The following is a 10000-nucleotide window of genomic DNA, read 5'->3' on the forward strand; positions in this document are numbered from 1 at the left end:
AATTTATATGAAAGTGTTCAATACAAAACTTGCAAATCAACATACGTTAAATTTGCCTCTTCAAGGCGACCAGAATTCCATTCATAAAAAAACATGGTTTTCTTCTCTCCGAAAAAAACAAATAAAATAAACTCATTTAATACATAATCAAGTACCTAACTGTGATAATACATTTCTAACTTTTAAAAAAATGTCCTTTAATACATCTTTAAGTTAAACTTGTTAATTTTCCTCTAAAAAATTCTAGCTAAACTTGTTAGTTTTCCACTAAAAAATATTCCAATTTACTTGTTAATTTTCCTCTAAAAGATCTGCCAACTAAACTTTTTAGTTTTCCTTTAAAAAATCCACCTAAACTTGTTAGTTTTTCACCAAAAATAATCCAATTTGTTAGTTCATTTCCTTCTAACAAAATCTTCCACCTAACCTTAGTTCGTTTTTCACTAAAAATAGTCAAATTTAATTGTTCATTTTCCTCAAAAATCTTCCACCTAAACTTGTTCGTTTTTCACTGAAAAAACAATCTTCCTTATACATTTTCCTCTAAAGCAAAATAAGGAAAAACCCACTCCCCCTGAAGAGCTCAATATCGACGTCCTACCCTCCCCTACAGCGTGAGTCCCCACTCCCTTATCCGTGCCCCTCATTCCCCATCCGAAGCCAGGGATCACGGATCCGAAAAGCACAGCTAATTAGGTCACAAATCACACAGGGGGGATTGGGGGAAGGGGGGGGGGGGAAGGGAGGTACTATTCCCTTAGGGATGGAGGGGAGGTACTATTCCCTTAGGGATAGAGTGGATGAACAGAGGGAATCGGGTTTGAGGGGGAGAGAGAGAGAGAGAGAGAGAGAGAGACGAAAGGTTATTATCTCTAGCTTCGTTCTTGGGGGGAGAGAGAGAGAGAGAGAGAGAGAGAGAGAGGAACGGTTAATATCCCTAGCTTCGTTCTTGGAGAGAGAGAGAGAGAGAGAGAGAGAGAGACGAACGGTTAATATCCCTAACTTCGTTCTTGGAGAGAGAGAGAGAGAGAGAGAGAGAGAGACGAAAGGTTATTATCTCTAGCTTCGTTCTTGGGGGGGAGAGAGAGAGAGAGAGAGAGAGAGAGAGAGGAACGGTTAATATCCCTAGCTTCGTTCTTGGAGAGAGAGAGAGAGAGAGAGAGAGAGAGAGACGAACGGTTAATATCCCTAACTTCGTTCTTGGAGAGAGAGAGAGAGAGAGAGAGAGAGAGAGAGACGAACGGTTATTATCCCTAGCTTCGTTCTTGGAGAGAGAGAGAGAGAGAGAGAGAGAGAGAGGCTATCAACAGACCCCTGCAGGATTACAACGAAGCCCAAGAGAGAATCGAGCGTTAATGGAAGTGGAAGTTAAATGATCGTATATGGAAAGAAAATAATGATTATCATGATGCTAATTAACCTGAAAGCTTTTATCGAAAAGAGAATTTCAATTTACCAATATATACAATATGGAGCGCCCACACGCAATGAGAACAGTACTCACTGCCTACTTTAAAGGTTTAAAGGCCACTCATGAATAGCAGTGGCAAGGGAAAGTGACAATGTCCTAGCTAGCAGGACAGTGCCCTAGAGATTGACCATATATATATATATATATATATGTGTGTGTGTGTGTGTGTGTGTATATATATATATATATATATAATCGTTCAGCGTTAAGAATGGCCATGGATCTAAATGCCGAGTCATCGACAGACATTGTCTGGCCCTCCCTGGTCCTAACTTAGGATGGAGAGGGTTGAGAGACTTGATATTAAACTACACATTGTGGTTGTTAAACGAGAATTTATCTTTACAAAATGAGAGAGAGAGAGAGAGAGAGAGAGAGAGAGAGACTCCCGTTATCAATTCCATCGTACCTTTGTCTTTCCAAATCATCGATTGCAAATGATAACAAGGCAAGAGTGCAGTCCCTGCGTGGGATTAATGAAGTGGAAGAGATTACTTTCGATAACCAACTGAGGCTGAGAATAGGATAGAGGCAGCCTGGGGGGGGGGGGGAGTAGAGGGAGGTAGAGGAATTGGTATGTGTAAGGAAAATGCCAATCAAGCTAAAAGTCAAGATCTATAGCAAAGTAGTACGACCAGTGTTATTGAATTGACCGGAAACGTGACCTCTAAGATGAAAAGCGGATGCAGAGCTTGGGTTGACCGGAAACGTGACCTCTAAGAGGAAGCAGAGCTCGGGAGAACAGATATGAGAATGCTCAGGTGGATTGTGAGAATATAAAACTGGAAATTTATGATATAAGAATGGCAGGCGTAGTAAAGATTCCAGACGTGATGAGAGTGTCAGGACAGAGATCGTATGGGACACGTTTTAAAGGTTTAAATGTCACGCATGAATGGCAGAGGCAAGGGACAGTGACATTGCCCTTCCAAGCTGGACAATGCCCTAGAGACTGACCATATATTACATGATTAGCTTCCAAGCCTCCTCCCCACCCAAGCTAGGACCAGGGAGGGCCAGGCAGTGGCTGCTGATGACTCAGCAGATAGACCTATAGGCTCCCCCAAACCCCCCCCAACCTTAGCTCACAAGGATGGTAAGGTTGTAGACACTAATGGCACTAACGAGTCTGAGCGGGACTCGAACCCCCGCCTGGCAAACACCAGACAGAGACGTTACCAATCCGGCCACATCAACCGGGAGGTAGTGAGGAGGCATTGAGAGGAACCTGTTAGGGGGAAGAGTTCGAGAGGAAGGCAGAGAATATGATGTCGAGATAAGGTGAAGGATGATATGGAGAGAAGAGGTTTGGTGGAAGAGGATATGCCTTTGATAGAAGGCACTGGAGAGGGCGCATAGTAATGCCAAGAATATGAGGAGTAGGATAGGACATAAGCTTAGCAGATCGTATAAGAGTTTAGGGGATGCTTAGATGGGAAAGTGAACACTAAGTAAACGTGTATTGGAGAGGATGCATCAGGCAACCGACCCTTTAATGTAAGGATAACGATGGGGAAGAAAATGTAAATAATAATAATAAATATATATAATAAAATATAAGTTCTTTGTTTCAAAGAACTTTTCTAATAAAATGAGCACACAAAAGAACTTCCAAAGTTCAAACCTGCCGCAAATGTTTTCATGTTGAACAGGCGGACACAAGTCTCCCTTTTATAGTTTATATATGAAATATTTGTTTTTAACATTGTTGCTGTTCTTAAAATATTATATTCGAATTGTTTATTACTTATCATATAGTTTATCTATTGCCTTATTACCTTTCCTCACTGGGCTATTTTCCTTGTTTGAGCCCTTGGGCTCGTAGCATCCTGCTTTTCCAACTAGGGTTGTAGCTTTAATAATAATAATAATAATAATAATAATAATAATACCTAGAGGGGCACTCAGCAGAGCGCAGACCTCCACCACGGCTGTATTTCTCGACCTTTAGCTCGACCGTGCCCTTGACCTTTGACCTTCCAAAATTTAATAACTTCCAGCGTTTTACATAACAGTTAATCCCTGCATGTTTCAATACTTTACGACTGAAATTGTGGTCAGGAAGCTGTTCACGAACAAACACACGCACAAAAAGAGGGTGTAAAACATAACCTCCTTCCAACATCGTTGACGGAGGTAATAATAATAATAATAATAATAATAACAATAATAATGTGTGGTATGTGGACAATCCTGCATGGTAGGACGTATGTGAAATTTAATGAGTACGCCAACCGCTAATAGTCCCTTGGGCTAACACAATTCGGGTTGGACATAACCTCCTTCCAACATCGTTGGCGGAGGTAATAATAATAATAATAATAATAATGTGTGGTATGTGGACAATCCTACATGGTAGGGCGTATGTGAATTTTAAAGAGTACGCCAACCGCTAATAGCCCCTTGGGCTAACACAATTCGGGTTGGGCTAAAAATAGCCGCTAGCCAACTACGCTGGGATGTTCCTAAAGGAGATACCGCCTTGTGATGCTTGGGAATGTGACGTCACAGAAAGGGCTTAACACTGGGATTCTAAATTATTATTATTAGGATTCGAACCCATCTCATACTCGATAGTTCCTTTGATATAAACAGCAAAGCATCCTTTTCAGCTAAGGCATTGTGGTGGGCTAGTGGTAGCTTTTATCAATATTATTATTATTATCATTATTATTATTATTATTAATATTATTATCATTAGTATTATTATTATGATCATTATCCTTATTTTAAATACTATTATTATAATTATTACTTGCTAAGCTACAACCCTAGTTGGAAGAGCAGGATGTTACACGATCTAGCGCTCGACAGGAGAAAATAGCCCAGTGAGGAAAGGAAATCAGGAAATAAATAATCTATAAATGAGAAGTAATGAATAAATATAAAATATTTTAAGATCAATAATAACATTTAAAATAATAGCCGTATAAAAACTACGAAATCTATAAAAAATTATTATTATCATTACTAGCCAAGCTACAACCCTAGTTGAAAAAGAAAGATCCTATAAGCCCAAGAGCTCCAATATAGAAAAATAGCCCAGTGAGGAAGGGAAATAAGGAAATAAATAAATGATGAGAACAAATTAACCATAAATCATTCTAAAAACAGTAACGTCAAAACAGATATGTCCTATATAATCTATTAACAACGTCAAAAACAGATATGTCCTATATAAACTATAAAAAGACTCATGTCATCCTGGTCAACATAAAAACATTTGCTCCAACTTTAAACTTTCGAAAATCTACTGATTCAACTACCCGATTAGGAAGATCACACCACAACTTGGTAGCAGCTGGAATAAAACTTCTAGAATACTGCGTAGTATTGAGCCTCATGATGGAGAAGGCCTGGCTATTAGAATTAACAGCCTGCCTAGTATTATGATGCAAGTCTGCATGTTTATAAATACAAAATATTCAGGTGTGTGGAAAACACATTTAAAAACATGTTGGTGCTACAAATATGTTTGTTACAAAGAACAAAAATTATATAAACAAACTAGATGTTGAATTTGGATGAAAATATTTAAACATATAAATGTATGGATTAACATTTTGGTGAGCGAGTCAGATTTTTCTTTTTTTCCTTTACATATATATATATATATATATATGTATATATATACATACATATATATATATACACATATATAATACATATGCTGTATATACATACAAACACACACGCACATATATATATATATATATATATATTTACATATTAATATATATATCCATATATATATATATTATATATATATATATATGTATATACATATCCACACATTTGTTAGGACGATCTCGTATGGACCAAAATGAACAAGATCAAATCCATAGGTTAAAGCCAAGCTTCCCACAGTTCATGGCTGGACTGGGGGTGGACGGGGGTGGGGGGTGGGGGGGGGGGTATTGTGCAAAAGGACGAGTGCTGGACCAAGTTGAGGAATGATCTTCCTAATCGGGTAGTTGAATCAGTAGAACTTCAGAAATTCAAACTTGCAGCAAATATATTTATGTTGAACAGGCTGACATGAGTCTTTTCAGAGTTTATATATGAAAATTCTGTTTTAATGTTGTTAATATTTTCAAAATATTTTATTTTAATTGTTCATCACAACTTATCCATTTCCTTATTTTCTTTCCTCACTGGGCCATTTTTCCCTGTTGGAGCCCTTGGGCTTATAGCATCTAACTTTTCCAACTAGGGTTGTAGCTTAGTTAGAAATAATAATAATAATAATGATGATAATAATAATAATAATAATAACAACTAGAGGGACACTCAGTAAAGCGCAGACCTCCGTCGCTACAGCTTATTTATCGACCTTTAGCTCAACCGCGCCCTTGACCTTTGACCTTCCAAAATCTAATAACTTCCACCGTATACATATCAGTTAATCCCTGCAATTTTCAATAATTTAGGATTGAAATTGTGGTCAGGAAGCTATTCACGAACAAACACATACAAAAAAGAGAGGATAAAACAACCTGCTTCCAACTTCGTTGGCGGAGGTAATAATAATAATAATAATAATAATAATAATAATAATAATAAAGGTCCGTCATTAAATATAGATCATAGTGATTTTATAAAATTGATAACAAATATGTTCAGTCGCTCGCTACATAATTCATATCCTTATCTATATCTGGACCTATGAAATCGAACAACGATTTTACCCTATTGAAATTAAACCTCTCTTTCTTCCTCCCCCCCCCCCCCTTCCCAGCTCCCAACTACATTAATCTGAACATCAAACAGGGCCGCTTTGAGTACATAGCCCTGATCACCAGAGATTATTCTCTGGACTTCGTTAGTTACTAAGTCACAAAGATAGAGTCCCTCTCCATGAAGATAGGACCAGATATGTTATGACTCAGAGGATAGGCCTATAGGCTCAATTCAAAAGGATGGTGAGCTTGCACACAATACAGGATACTATCGAACCCTGGTCCAACAAACTGGGAAGCTAGGACGTTTCTAATATTATTATTATAAGCTAAGCTACAACCCTAGTTGGAAAGCAAGATGCTATAAGCCCAAGGGCTGCAACAGAAGAAAATAGACCAGTGATGTAAGGAAATGGGGAAATAAATAAACGAAGAGCCCAGTGAGGAAAGGAAATAGGGAAATAAATAAACGAAGAGCCCAGTGAGGAAAGGAAATAGGGAAATAAATGAAAGAAGAGCCCAGTGAGGAAAGGAAATAGGGAAATAAATAAACGTAGAGCCCAGTGAGGAAAGGAAATAGGGAAATAAATAAACGAATAGCCCAGTGAGTGAAGGAAATAGGGAAATGAATAAAACGAAGAGCCCAGTGAGGAAAGGAAATAGGGAAATAAATAAGAGCCCAGTGATGAAAGGAAATAGGGAAATAAATAAACGAAGAGCCCAGTGAGGAAAGGAAATAGGGAAATAAATAAACGAAGAGCCCAGTGAGGAAAGGAAATAGGGAAATAAAATAAACGTAGAGCCCAGTGAGGAAAGGAAATAGGGAAATAAATAAACGAAGAGCCCAGTGAGAAAGGAAATAGGGAAATAAATAACGAAGAGCCCAGTGAGGAAAGGAAATAGGAAATAAATAAACGAAGAGCCCAGTGAGGAAAGGAAATAGGGAAATAAATAAACGTAGAGCCCAGTGAGGAAAGGAAATAGGGAAATAAATAAACGAAGAGCCCAGTGATGTAAGGAAATAGGGAAATAAATAAACGATATGAGAAGTAATGAGCAATTAAAATTAAATAGCTTAAAAACAGTAAAAACATTGAAACAGATATTTCATAAATAAACTATAAAAAGACTCATGTCAGCCCTATTCAATATAAAAACATTTGCTCCAAGTTTGAACTTTTGAAGTTCTACTGTGATTCAACTACCCGTTTAGGAAGATCATTCCACAACTTGGTCACAGCTGAAATAAAACTTCTAGAATACTGTGTAGTATTGAGCCTCATGATGGAGAATACCATATTTCAATTGGAATCAAATTCAAATCAATGCAAGAGTCAGTAAACACGAGATACTACAGAAAACTATAAAATATAGCCACTAAATAAAAAGAGGACAATCTTATTGTACGAAGTATGATGACAATTTAGCCCTATAATTGCACCCCGTTTGACTTACTAGCTGCAAACTCCCGATAAAATTAAAACCAACAAACTCTTTAACACAAATGAATTTAATATACACAATCTATAATACACTCCGTTATACAAGACCAAAAGGGTGGATTAAAATACGAATGACGGACGAGTATTGTACAGTATCGCTTCTGAGCTGGGAGACAAACAGATTTTCTTTCTATTACCTTCGCTGAATTCGAAGATTTTGCGAGGGCATGTATTCGCCCCTGTCTATTGGATAGTTTACTTATTATTATTATTAGTAGTAGTAGTAGTAGTAGCCAAGCTACAACCCTAGTTGGAAAAGCAAGATGCTATAAGCCCAAGGGCTCCAATAGGGAAAAATAGCCCAGTGAGGAAAGGAAATAAGGAAAAAACTAAATGAGAATAAATTAACAATATGTCATTCTAAAAACAACAACAGCGTCAAAACAGATATGTCCTATATAAACTATTAACAACGTCAAAAACAGATATGTCCTATATAAACTATTAACAACGTCAAAAACAGATATGTCCTATATAAACTAAATTTATTAACAACGTCAAAACAGATATGTCTTATATAAACTATTAACACGTCAAAAACAAATATGTCATGAATAAACAATAAAAAGACTCATGTCAGCCTGGTCAACATGAAAACATTTGCTCCTACTTTGAACTGTATGTTTGTTAAAAAGGATACTCAAAAAACTACAGGACCAATTCCAACGAAACTTGGTGGACCTAAAAAAACTACTGAACCAATTTCAACGAAACTTGGTGGACCTAAAAAAACTACTGAACCAATTTCCTCGAAACTTGGTGGACCTAAAAAAACTACTGAACCAATTTCATCGAAACTTGGTGGACCTAAAAAAACTACTGAACCAATTTCAACGAAACTTGGTGGACCTAAAAGAAACTACTGAACCAATTTCAACGAAACTTGGTGGACCTAAAAGAACTACTGAACCAATTTCATCGAAACTTGTTGGACCTGTGGGATATGACCCAAGGATAAATCTATAAGGGTTTCAAGAAAATTATCGAAGTACGTAGCTGAGTTATGACGAAAATATGACTGTTTGGCGACGGCATGCTTTCTACTGAGCAGGGTTACCAGGTTTTCTAAATGAGAAAAGGCCAACTTATAATCAACCAGAGCTTTAAAAAGGCCAACCCATTATTAGAAAAAGGCCAAAAATATTATTTAAAGCCCACATTTTTTTCATGACATTACAAAAGGCCAACTAATTTTAAAAAAGGCCAAATTTGATATTTTTTGGCCTGAAAAAGGCCAACCTGGCAACCCTGCTACTGAGTGCCCCCTCTAGTTTTAACTTTGTGAGAATGAGAAATATTTAGTTCATTAAGATTTATATTAGCTTGAAATAATGCAATATTCTCATTATGATTGAGCCCACAGTCTACTGTCAAGAGATTATTATTATTATTATTATTACTAGCTAAGCTACAACCCTAGTTGGAAAAGCAGGATACTATAAGACAAAGGCTTTATACCGTGAATTTGGAAATTAATGCGGATCACGCTATACCAATCAATAAGTACTTAAAATTATCTCTATGACAACATCTTATATAGATCCTGCAGGTCGTAGGCTTATTCCCTGTCCAGGACAAAAAAAAAAAAAAAAAAAAAAAAAGATTCATTGTTGGTCATTACAATTAATCGAAAAGGAGGAATTACTAAAACAAGCAAATTGAACAGGTTCAGCTAAACCCCAGGATGGAAGACGCAGACCTATGTAAACAATAATATACATAAATTGTATGCATATATATATATATATATACTATAGTGTGTGTGCATATGTAGGCCTACAGTGCATAAATAAATATTTATATATATATATATATATATACTTATATTACATATGTCTATTTATATATAAACTGTAAGTAAATATACATCATAAATATATATAAGAATATAAGTGTATATATATAATATATATATATATATATATATACATATACATAACTCAAACCTTACATAAAATTGCATGGGTTCATGACCATATATATATATATATATATATATTATATATATATATTATTACATATATATACATACATACATATATATATATATATATATCATAATTTTGTCGCCACAACCTTCATCATCTAAGTACATTTGTCAAAAAACAACCCAAACGTTAGACGGACCACAAAGATCATGACACAATTTACGAAATACGGAATAAAAAAAAAAACACACAATTGCTAAGTGCTTCGTAAATCACAAATTTGATTTCATTCTCCAACACTTACGTCAACACTTCCTATTAACAGAGTATTGCCACAATATTGCATATTTAAAGAAAAAAGTTAATTCACATTCGTTAAAAATGATGTATGAAAAAATTTATTACACGCTCAAGTAGAAC

General features: G+C 36.1%; 2 protein-coding genes across 6 annotated transcripts in view; one reads left to right on the forward strand and one right to left on the reverse strand.

Moving 5' to 3' along the window:
- Positions 1 to 10000, forward strand: part of LOC137622238 (transmembrane ascorbate-dependent reductase CYB561-like) — a 335839-nt gene that overhangs the window by 257575 nt on the left and 68264 nt on the right. The gene's annotated exons all lie outside the window — the stretch shown is intronic.
- The window catches only part of LOC137622240 (transmembrane ascorbate-dependent reductase CYB561-like), a 56344-nt gene that overhangs the window by 35649 nt on the left and 10695 nt on the right, over positions 1 to 10000 (reverse strand). The window lies entirely within an intron of this gene.

The sequence above is a fragment of the Palaemon carinicauda genome, chromosome 29 (assembly GCF_036898095.1).
Source record: "Palaemon carinicauda isolate YSFRI2023 chromosome 29, ASM3689809v2, whole genome shotgun sequence".
NCBI lineage: Eukaryota > Metazoa > Arthropoda > Malacostraca > Decapoda > Palaemonidae > Palaemon > Palaemon carinicauda.